This window comes from Cetorhinus maximus, chromosome 2 (assembly GCF_964194155.1).
Source record: "Cetorhinus maximus chromosome 2, sCetMax3.hap1.1, whole genome shotgun sequence".
NCBI classification, from domain to species: domain Eukaryota; kingdom Metazoa; phylum Chordata; class Chondrichthyes; order Lamniformes; family Cetorhinidae; genus Cetorhinus; species Cetorhinus maximus.
Window position 1 is genome coordinate 43,168,692 of NC_135880.1, and position 12,387 is coordinate 43,181,078.

A 12,387-nucleotide genomic window follows, 5' to 3' on the forward strand; every position below is an offset into this window, starting at 1 on the left:
AACAGATGTGCCTGAACTGGGTTGAGTTCCCTCAACAGGAAACGCTGACCTGGTAGTGAACACTGGTGGAATCATTTCTTGGTGCATAGTTCCTCTCTGCCTTAGATGACCCACATGTCTCCACATGACTCGGCCTTCCACCTCCACCTGGTCAGATAGAGGTCCAGTCACTGCACTTATTTCACCCAGTAACCACTTTGGTCCTTCTCCAAAGTTCTTCATGTATACATTTCTCCCACGGTAAATTTCCCCTCGCGACTATGCCAGTTGTGCTTTCTGACTTCCCTGACTCTTTTCCATCTTCCCCCACTAAATTCAGCATTATTAAGCTCAATGTCATCCTGAGACAGCATTTCATCAATAATTCCGCAGGTGTGACACCTGTTGTTATGTAAGGGATGGTCCTGTAATGGAAAAGAAAGCATGCTAACTTCGTTGTTAGGGAATCTCCAGTTAATTACTACATGTCAACCTTGAATTTTTGAACCGCCCTTTCAGTAAGTCCATTTGAGGAAGGGTGGTACGGTGAAGTTTTTACATAATTGATGCCGTTGAGGCTGATAAACCACTGAAACTCAGCACTCGTAAATAGCGTGCCATTATCAGAAACGATTACTTCTGGTAGTCCGTTAATGGCAAAACTTTGATGTAACTTCTCAAATGTAGCAGAAGACATTGGTGATTTCACCTAATATACACCCATCCATTTTGAGTGGGCATCAACAATGAGCATTGTTCCCATGAAAGGTCCCACATAGTCAATGCGTAACATGCTCTTCTTGGCCATTCCCAAGGGCATAATGGAGCTGTTGAAGGTAACTTTTGCAGTTACTGACATTGCACACAATTGTTCACTAAACTCTCTATTTCATCATCCATCTCAGGCCACCATAGGTAGCTGCGTGCTATGGTCTTCATTCAGGATATTCCTGGATGTGCACTGTGTAGCTCAATTAGCAATGGCTCTCTTCCTTTTGGAGGTACTATCACTCACGCCTCCCACAATAAAATACCATCCCGGCTGGTTATTTCATGCCTTCTGTTAAAGTACGGTGTCATTTCGTCAGACACAGTCTCTTGTGACCAACCATGAAGTACTTGTTCTCATACTTGTAATAGGACTGGGTCCCTACTTGTCCAGTCTCTGATCTGTCCAGTGCATACCAGTGATGAATCTAAGAAATCTAACAACAAAATAAGTTCTTGCCGAACTGGGACTTCCACATCTTTTTCTTGTAAAGGCTAACGCCTAAGTGATTCGGTGTTTGCAATTTAACTACCAGGCCTATGTATGAAAGTATATTTGTATGCTGCCAGGATTAAAGCCTTATTTGTGTTTCTGTGTCTTCTTTCTATGTGCCTTCTTCTTTCTAGTGCTGACTTTAATCTTGGCCTTCTTTTTGGTTTCAATATTGCCCAGACTATTCTCAGATGCAAGCTCGACTTGAGTGAATTCAATGGTTGAGTCTCCCAGAATTTCACCGTCTGTCTGCTTCTTGGAAAATTCCATGACTTTTGCCTCCAAAGCCTCTTTGGCTTCATTTAGCTGATTCTTCAGCTCTTCTGTCTCTTTTTTTGTATTTGCTTGCTGCCTCCTGGAAAGTTGAGCATTGTTGTGTCTTCTCTACCAACTCATCCTTCATTTTGGTCAGAGGGGTGCTGAATTCTTTCCATTTCTCTTCATACTTTTCCAGTGGTACAAACTTTGACTGGAGGGAATAATCTTGTGTGTGTGAAGATCTTTCAGCAGGTTTTTTTTCCCTTTTGGAGGTTGCTCACCTCGTCTCGAACTCTGTCCTTAAACATGGTCTCTTTGAGTTCCTTCTGCTGTTCTTCCATGTTTTGGCTCAAGACAGCCTGCATTTCTTCAGGTTGTTGAGTCTTTACACGCTCCTTTCCCAAAGCAGAAATGCTTCCTGCTTCCTTTTGGAATCTCAGTGGTCCCTTAAGGTTGATTTCCCTTAGCCAGTTTTGCCCTAAGAGGCTTGGTCCTCTGCCTCTCAATACCAACACTTGTAGCTTTACCAATTGGCTCCCATAATGTACAATTACTTTACTTATGCCCTTGACTTGGATGCCTTTGCCTGTGTAAGTTTTTAATTGGGCTGTTGTTTTTTCCAAATTTAATTGATGTTCACCATCATTCAGATATCTGATGGCATGTTCCCCAATTACTGCAGTGGAAGCTCCTGTGTCCACTTCCATTTGAACAGGTCTACCATTCACTTTCACTGGTACATAGATTGGTTCTGTTCTTCCAACCTTCAAGTTATACAACAATAAATAGCTGAATCTGTTGCTTCAGGCTCTTCTACATTGTAGATCTCACTGTTTTTTTTCTTTTGTTTAAAAGTCTGCTTGACTCTTTCCTTACACTGTCTCATTTGGTGACCGTTTTTCCGTTTTTATGACAATAAAAACACTATTTTTTTAAAGGGCCAATTGTTAAAAGATTGTTTGTTTCCACCTCTACTGATATTACTCATTGTTTTCACTGCTAATTTCACCCCTTTCCTATTTCTACTTAGTTCTGTTGAAGGGTCATGAGGACTCAAAACGTTAACTGTGTTCTTCTCTGCCGATGCTGCCAGACCTGCTGAGTTTTTCCAGGTATTTCTGTTTTTGTTTTCGTTTTTCTCAGTTTCCTGCTAGCGGGGGATATTTCCTGCCTCTCAGTAGAGTGTTGCATTTTTGCTCCCTTTTTGGCTGGGGCTTCCTCCCCGATGTGGAGGACGGCACCATTTTGTGTGCCCTGAATGACTTTTGAATCTCTAACTGCACTTTCCATTGTCAGTGCAATCTCTAGCGCCTTCTTAAAATCCAAATTTGTTTAGGATAACAATCGCTTCTGAATCGCGTCCTCATTCACACCGCACACTAAATGATCTCTAAGCATATCATTTACGGATGTACCAAACTCACAATGCTCCATTAATTCCTTCAAGCTTGCCACATAGCTTGCAACTGTCTCCCCCGGGGCTCTAATTCTTGAATTAAACTTGAACCTTTGCATCATTACTGAGAGCTTTTGTTGGTAATGGCATTTCACCAGGTCCACTAATTCATTAAAATTTCTCAAGTCTGGGGCATTGGGTGCCATCAAACTTCGAACCAAGCCATAAGTCTTATTCCCACATGTATTTAAGAGGATCACCCGCCTCCTCTCTTCCCCCGTAATCTCATTTGCTTGGAAAAAGAACGATAGACGCACAATATAGTGAGACCAATCATCCATTGCTGGTTCGAAAGGGTCAATTCCTCCAAATTGTGGCATGCTGTGAGGGAGTTACACCAATGATTTGAACGGAACTTCTACTTACAATTGCTGTGCGAGATACAGTGCCGAGTTTGTTTCTCTTGCTTGCTTCTGTTTAACTTGTTTAATCTTTGTCACCAGTTTGTTAAATCCTCATCGCCAGTTTGTTGAACTCTAGTCACCAGTTTGTTGGACCCTTTTCACATGCTTGTTGTAAGGGATGGCCAATTTGCTACTAATGATAGAATTGAGTAGCAGGCACTTCATAGGTAGAAACTCTGTGTTTACTTACAAAGGTACTCAGCAGCAACTATCTCTACATTACAGCAGCTACTAACTACTGAATACAGGCTACTAACCATAGAGATAGCCCGAGCTACTCTGCTATTGGATACTAAGATCGTGTGACCTTCTATTCTAACATTCTTCTTAAAAGATATATTACACATCAGATTATCACTTGTAGGTTGTGAGTGGTTCCATGGACGGGATGAGGACAATGAAGGTGTTTGTGAGAGAGTGAATGGCGATGTCCCTTGAACTGGCAGTGAGTGAGGGCCCTGTGGATGTGTGATGGGTTTGTGAGTGTGTAAATTGAGTGATGAGAAGAGTGACTTAACCTGGTGGAACGGAGGAGATCATTCATCCTCTTGCGTAACTGGGTGGCTGTCCTTTTTGAAGGGTGTTGGTGCCGACCACCATTGCTACCGCCTCCCAAGCCAGGTTGGTCACGCTGCTGCCCATCCTGTGGCCAAAGTTGGGGTAGACGATGTCACGATGAGCCTCCACTGCATCCATAAGGCGCTTCAGAACCTGGGGCCTGCAATCTTCTTGCCTTATGGTGCCATATTTTCTTTGCAGCGGTTATGGGCTGGAAGCACTGAGAGGTGTGTGCGCAGCGGACTTTAAACATGGCACCCGCCATGATGAAGCAGCGAGGTGATGGCGTGGCAGGCTAATGAAAGCTTGCCCACCATGGAAACGGCGAGTTTCCCAGGAATGCATAATTAATGTGGCAGGTTTAGGACGCTACAGCGTGAAAAGCCACCATTGCGGCCAGCTGGTAAAACGTTATTTTACTTGCCTGCTACTGCACTTAGTGCAAATCTGGGACGATTCCACCCTCAGTTTAATTTCCAGTCTTGAGTTTAAATTGTATTCTCGTTCTGCTAAGAAGCTGGGTAAGCAAAGCCTCAGGGATGCTGTATTGCAGTATGGTTGTGAACTTCATGCAGAGTTTCTTTTAAACTCCTTAGCCAAACGGGCCATACCAAAATTTAACAATGCCACCCTGAGTGCAATTCCCACATCCTACTGTCAAAAATTTGTGTATCCAAGTCCTGATTTAATCTACTTTGCTGGAGAAAATTATGTTTTCCCTTTCAAAGTAATTGGAATGAAATGAAGTAATTCTTCTGAGAGGTGGAAGTGTTGCAAATCTCATCTGTCCTTGGTCAATCCCTCATGAATTTAAACTAAACTAGAAGCAATTTCCATCACCTTTTGCTTCCAAGAGGTACAAAGTTCACAATTTTTAATTTTCCAGCTACCTAAGATTTGCTTCTGAGCGATGCAATGAGGATAATTGTTTAAGAGTTTTGACTGTCTATTTCCCTATGCTTGGTCCTCTTTTAGAAACACTGATTGCCTGATGAAAAGATTCATAGCATAAATGAAAAATTGTAAGCCCTGGAATCATTAATTTGCTGTTCAGTAGATATAGGGTTAAAAAGAAACTGCTTCCCAGTTACTGTGACCTGCAGGAGGCCACAATAACTTCTCTGGTCTAGTGTCAAAGCAACTTCTACATAACACCATAATGCAGTTTTGCTGTCCCCTGTCCTTGTTTAGGCATATTTGTAAGTTAACTTTTTCATCCATTTGTGACTAGTTTAATGTGTCTACATTTTTACCAACGGAAAGAAATGTGCACACCAGCTGTTGATGGTTACAGCACTGCTTCTTAAGCTCTTTATGACCTACACATGGCTCCAGTGGACTGACTGGCAATGATCACATTGTAACAGAGGGCACAGCATTGACCATCAAGCACCAAGTAGTGGTGATTTTAGACATGAGCATAACACTACGCCATATTTTTGGAGAGAGGGTGTATTCCCCTGAGAAAAATATTACTCTCTCACATTGTATTAAATGTATTTCCTAATACATTCCTAATTCTGTATTTTTGTGATCTTAGTTATTTTATACTGACAGTATTTATAGGGGTAATTTTATTACTTTAATCTTATGTGCCATTTCTCATCTTGAAATTGAAGTCAATGGACATAACGTTTGTGAGAAATGTAAAACAGGCTGTCAATTTGCTATTGCCCATTTTACACTATAGTACAAAATCAAAATCACACCCCTAGCCCACCCCACCCCCACTCTAAGCTGCACAGAAAACTGCTCTCTTGCTGAACTGCCAGCATTGTGGTTATCTATTGCTAGCAAAATAATGCAGTTGTTCCTTTTGTTATGAATGCATGCTTCATAAAAAAATTACATGATGAATTTACTGGCTGGAGCCCACAAATTATTTTTTTAAAAGACCAAAGCCACATTCTAATGACTTGAAATCACAGTCAAAGATGGCTGTACATTTTCATCACTGTACCTTTTACATTCCAAAGCCATTGAAATGGAGACCACCTGTCTGCAAGAGCACGTCAAAGCCAATTGCCTTAGTGGAATGTAAATGAACCACATTTTCTGTCTCATGGCATCCAGACTCAAATGGGTATGGAAACAACATTAGAAGTAATCACTTCAGACAAAGAATCCTGGCTAAGAAAGGAATCCCCAGCCATTCAAGTTACAAATGATTTCCACTAGCCATGACGATATTTGGGTCACTGGGCAGTTGGAGATAGAAGGTCATATAACAAGTTAGCTAACCCTTTGTATGTTTTAGCATCTGTTTTCTCTGCAGGCCACACAGCACAAGCAAATGAGATGCTGTAGAAGCAAGATCCCTGTGTGGATCTCTTTCTCTCTCCATACAACTTGCAAGTTTCGAACCCTATCTGCTGTTTTTTGACTCTCCATGTGCCTCAGACAGAGATTTTTAAAAAAGCTTAACACAGCAATTGCTATCTTCAAAAGAATAGATAAACTGTCTGTCCACATCTTTAAGCCACCTAAATGTTACACTCAGAAGGACCATTGGGAGTTCAGCCTGAAGTCAGCCAAGTCACCAACCTTCAAGAGCTGTATAACCTTTAACTTTACTGGACTTTAAATTGCTTAATCTATCCCACCACTCTGTAATCTATTTGTGTGTGTGGATTCTGAGAGTGTGTGGGTGAAAGTTGGAGTATTTTTATTATTTTTCTTAGTTTTAGTTAAGTAGAATAAATACTCTGGCTGAGAGAGGAATCCCCAACCATAATCCAGTCAGGTTACAACTGGTTTCCACTAGCCGTGACAATATTTCTTTTTAAAATCTCAAAAAAACCTGTCTGTTTGTGTCTTTTACAGTCACAATATGTAAACAGTTCAACATTTACTGAATTGGCAAGTGCATCTTTTAAAAAAAACACTTATGGCCAAGCGAGTAATGGGAAAAGAAAGGACCCATTTGGCCTCTCCTCAGCTGATTGTAACACTTGGCTTGTTTACTAGCACCCAGCTTTACATAAGAACATAAGAACTAGGAGCAGGAATAGGCAATTCAGCCCCTCGAGCCTGCCCTGCCATTCATTACGATCATGGCTGATCTCATTTCGGCCCCAACTCCAATTTCCCACCCTCTCCCCATAATCTTTCAACTCATTACTAATTAAAAATCTGTCTATCTCCTCCTTAAATTTATTCAGCATTCCAGCATCCACTGCACTCTGAGGTAGTGAATTCCACAGATTCACGACCCTTTGAGGAAAGTAATTCCTCCTCAACTCTGATTTAAATCTACCACCCCTTAGCCTAAAACTATGGCTTCTCATTCTAGAATGCCCCAGAAGGGGAAACATCCGCTCCACGTCTACTTTGTCTATCCCCTTTAGCATCTTATATACCTCAATTAGATCTCCTCTCATCCTCCTAAACTCTAATGAATATAGGCCTAAACTGCTCAATCTCTCCTCATAAGACAAGCCCCGCATCTCTGGAATCAATCTAGTGAACCTCCTCTGAACTGCCTCCAAATGCAACTACATCCTTCCTCAAGTAAGGGGACCAAAGCTGTGCACAGTACACCAGGTGCGGTCTCACCAATGCCTTGTACAGTTGCAACAACACTTCCCCATTTTTATACTCTATTCCTTTAGCAATAAATGCCAAAATTCCATTTGCCCTCCTTATTACCTGCTGTACCTGCATACTAGCTTTCAGCGATTCAACTTCTCCATCTCCACCCTCTTCATCTACTGTCTAGGAGAATAAGGGCAGCAGATGCATGGGAACAGCAGCACCTGCAAGTTCCCTGCCAAGCCACTCGCCATCCTGACTTGGAACTATATCGACATTCCTTCACTGTCACTGGGTCAAAATCCTGCGATCTCCTTCCTAACAGCACTGTGGGTGTACCTACACCACATGGACTGCGGCGGTTCAAGAAGTTGGCTCACCACCAGCTTCCTAAGGGCAATTAGGGATGGCCAACAAATGCTGGCCTAACCAGCGATGCTCACATCGGGTGAAAGAATATATTTTTAAAAAACTGTTTCTGAATTGTTCTTCTTAGGCCTGGCACTGTTTGAGACACAGCTCCACGGTTCGACATTTTTGCATTGTGATCTGCTATCGTGGCTTGGCCAGCCAATATCCAATGCTGAAAAAGTTGTCTATGTTAATTTTAGCAGGATTGTTGAGTTACAACTTCAAGTGGCTTAGAGAATGGTCTTATAGGAGCAGCAACATAAATCCAAAACAAATATCTGGAAAGTACATTTTGATCCCTCTTCGCTCAGCATGTACTAGGTGACATAATCAAATGGACATAACAGACTGGCCAAGCAAATATTTTTAAAACGCTTAATTAAGCATGAGGTATGTAATTGAAATCTGAATGTAAAAGTTAACACTGAAGGAACATATGTTATTTGTATAACTGAAGCTCGTTTATTAATGTTCTTTTTAAATTCATTATAATGCTTAGTTGGCTTTCAATACAAAAAAATCTTGGCAATGAGTACTCATCAAGCATTGCAGAATTAGCAGTAATTACCCTTTCAATTAAAGGTTACCAAGGTGGAAATTATTTTCTGAATAGATCAATGATTTGATGTTATATTGTGTATGGAATCCTGTGCGTCAGCCACTTGAAGAGGCTGACATCTACATGGTAAATGGAACTGGCAATGTTTATACAACTAATGGGGATGTTTCAAGTTATGAGAAAATTAACCTGGAAAGACATGAGGGTAGGTTTCAACTTGTTTGCTGGTGTAAACGATGGAAGTGAAAATTGGGCAGGTTTTATTATAGGTGGTCGATCCGCAATCCCAAATAAATGCCTTGGTGGCAAACTGAAAATCTACTCCATAGACTTGCCAAGATAGTGTGTCCTGGCAGCTCTCCTGGTAAAGTGAAAGTTAGATTCACCTCCCATCAAAGGGCACATATTACCTACCGGTTCTTATAAGATCACAGGACAGATGGCCTTACAAAAGCCCAGTGCCAACTCTTAGGACCAGGTAAAATCCATAGCCAGAGAGTTAAATAATCCCATCCTAGAATACAGTTCCAGCCCACATAAATTTAGAAAGGCAACTGAACAGAACACATTTTTAATTGTTTGTCTGATGGTACAGTGGTTTGGTGAGCTGTCATTGTGCTATACAGACAAAGATTATCTGAGATCTGTTCTCTAGTCTGTACTGAATTGCTTGATATCAGCCAGACTGGTATGGACACCACAATAAAGCCACAGTGCCCTTGACCAGGAAGGAGGAAAATCAGCCAGAGTTCTTATTCCTTATTGTTATTCAGTAACTCGAGCTGGAAAGTCCACATGTGTGGATGTTAAATGAGGAGCAGCCTCAGCTGTTCTGACTTCCCAAAGTAAAATAGTCTGTTCACATCCACTGACTCATCTCATTCCAGAAGACCACTTGTGGTCTTTCAGGGAAAGAGACAACAAAGAGGAGAGAAAATTGGAGGGAATAAAAGACAGTTAGAAGTGCAATTAAAATTCATAGAGTTCCCCTTTCTGCCTTAAGAGACTGAAGTAAACTCCTTCAACAACAGGAATCTATAAATAGGTTGGACAAATACCTCCAGGATGCCATACTGCCTTGCTAATGTTTCCTTTGACACTTTCACTGTTGTGCAGTGAAAGCTAATAAAATCTATCAACCTTATGTCATTCTGTGAGTGATGAATGAGTAAAACAGATGCTATTTAAGGAAAAAGCCACCATAAAAATGAAACAGTTACAAAATGTCCAGCTTAACAGCAAGATCCTATAGTTTTTCAATGGTTTTGTGGCAGTTTTTGTGGTGGTGGGGGAGGGGGAGGGGGGGGGGGATGGGGGTGGGGGGCGGTGGTGGAATTGTGGGGGTGGTGGAGTGGGGGTGGTGGTGGTGGAGTGGGTAGGGGAGGTAGTGGAGTGGGGGGTTAGTGGTGGAGTGGGGGGGAGGTGGTGGAGTTGGGGGCAAGGTGGTGGGTGACAGATTTTGCTCTCTGGTTTCCAGGGCTGTATTCTTTTTCTTTGATATTTTTTTCCCTTTTTAATCTCCTTCAGGTGCTGTGGATGCTGGCTAGCCATTTCTAACAGTGTTTGAACCAGGTGAACAGGTCTTCTGGAGCTCCTTGAGCAATATTAACTACTCTGGCCTTTCCCTGATGGTTTTCCTGGTGGTTCAAGTTAAGTGTCATTTTTTAAATTTCTCTTCTTGACATTGTTAAAACTTTGAAATCTTGTCAACGCTAATGGTGCTTACAGATAACGTTCAACTGTCTCATTGGGTAGAATTTTCCACCCCCCCCTCTATGGGCGGATGGCATCATGGCAGGCGGGGGGAGGGTAATATGGCAGGAAGGCCAAAAATCGGTTTCACATTGTCGTGAAACCAACAAGCCATTGTCCACTCCGCCCGTCAATGGTGGGCCGCCTTTCCCGCCATCCATATCGGGACCCTAATGTTAATTCATTTACATCTCATCTTCTTGCCTGCCCGCCAGAATCATCCCCTCACATCAAATTTACCTCCCACATTGACGTGACTTCAGATGACGCGATTCACAACAGCGTCTAAAAGGCATGCACCTGGCGAGCTGAAATTCAACGGGAACTCAGAGGTGAGTGCACATTAACACCGCGCAGCGCTCGTGAGGGTCACCCGTTCAACTTCAAGGAAGAGGTGCATTCAGGCAAGTCACTTTTTCCTGGCTGGCTAACAATGCGATGCTGGGGCAAGGGCTGCAGTGCAGTTGGAGCAGTAGGGGGGCTGCCAACAAGGCAGCACAGTCTAATGGTAGTGCATAAGTGCATGCGGGGGGGTGAGGGAAGCAGCCACATTAGGGAATCCTTGTATAGAGTGAGCATTCTTCCACAGCTGACACAGTTCAGGCGCAGCTACATTGACATGCTTGGAGTCAGGCCTCTTGCTTATCTACCCACTCAAGCAATGTAGCAACATGAAAGTGCCACCAAATGCTCCTGAACTTTGCACGCCTCGGGCGCAGATTGAGAATTATGAGCGTTTTAGTGGACTGCAGATGGGGATGACAGAACAGTGGACTCACAGTTGAATTGCCAGAGGGATGACCTGATGCATGGACCTCACTTGGATGCTTGGCGTCGACCTCACTGTCGCTGCAGCAATGGTCCGCATCCTCTCTGGCCAGCTCTAATGTGCAGTCTTCAAAGGGAGTGAGGATCTTGATGTCCGAAACTCCATCCCTGTTGATTGTGCGCAATCTCGTCCTGCAGAAAGACAGATGGAGAGAGTGTGAGCAAGGCGCATGCCAGGCCAAATGAGAAGCATGCCAAGCGTGCGTGTGTGCTAAGTAGAGCCATGGACAGAATGAGGAAATGATCTTCAGAAGAGATGAGGCCAGATGAAGGTGTGAGGGTGTGTGTGAGAGAGTGAGTGATGATGTCCCTTGAGCTGTCAGTGAGTGAGATGCCAGTGAATGTCTGATGGGCTTGTGAGTGGGTGAGTATAGAGTGATGAGATGGTTGCCTTATCCTGGTGACATGGATGAGATTGTTCATCCTCTTTCTGCACTGGATGGCCGACCTCTTGTGGACATCGCTGCTACTGCCTCCCAAGCTGAACTGGTGATGTTGCTATCCCTCCTGCGGCCAGAGTGGGGCTAAGGGACATCAAGGTGGGCCTCCACAGTGTCCAAAAGGCATTCCAAGGACGCATCATTGAATCAGGGGTTGCAGACTTCTTGCCTTTTGGGGCCATGTCTTCTGTGCAGCATTCCTGGACGGGAAGCACTGAGAGGTGTGCACATGGCTGCAGTTTAAATATGGTGCCCAGCGTGAGGAAGCGGTGAGGTGACGATGTGGCGGGCGAATCAGAGGCCGTCCACCAGCGAAGTGGCGTTCTCCCCGTGAGTGAATAATTAAAGCGGCAGGAAGAGCACGATACAGCATGAAAACCCACCATTGCGGCCGGCGAGTAAATCAACTTTGTGCAAACCTGGGACGATTCCACCCATTAATTCCTCTCAGGTTTATCTTCTGACTTATTGATTTAAGGAGTGCACTTCCTGGACAGAACCTCCACGACAATAAGGGCCACTCCAGGATTAATAAGGATCCCTTCCATGTTTCCTGTATTGTTCGGTTTTAACTTTGTAACTTTCTGCACAACTGAAGTATCACCTATTTGGCACCTTATTGCACAGCCATTTGGGTCCCAAGCCCTGACAATCCAGTCCTTGAAGCCCAGCAGCACTCTTCAATTTGCCCTGTTATTTCTTAGATCCTGAATTTTCCTGTTTGAGTTTTGTGGGGCCGGAGGTTAGCGAAGGATAGCTTTAGTACAACAGCCTCATTGGTTGAACAGTATTAAATCTGAACTGCCAAAGGAGGAGAGATTAAAATGATTACAGTTTCTGAACAGACTAAAGCAAGGTAGAATAATCTATGTGTTACTGTAAAGGCATAAATGCACAAAGCATGCTAAATAGAATTGGTGAACTTGAAGATAAATTGCTACAGGCGTGAT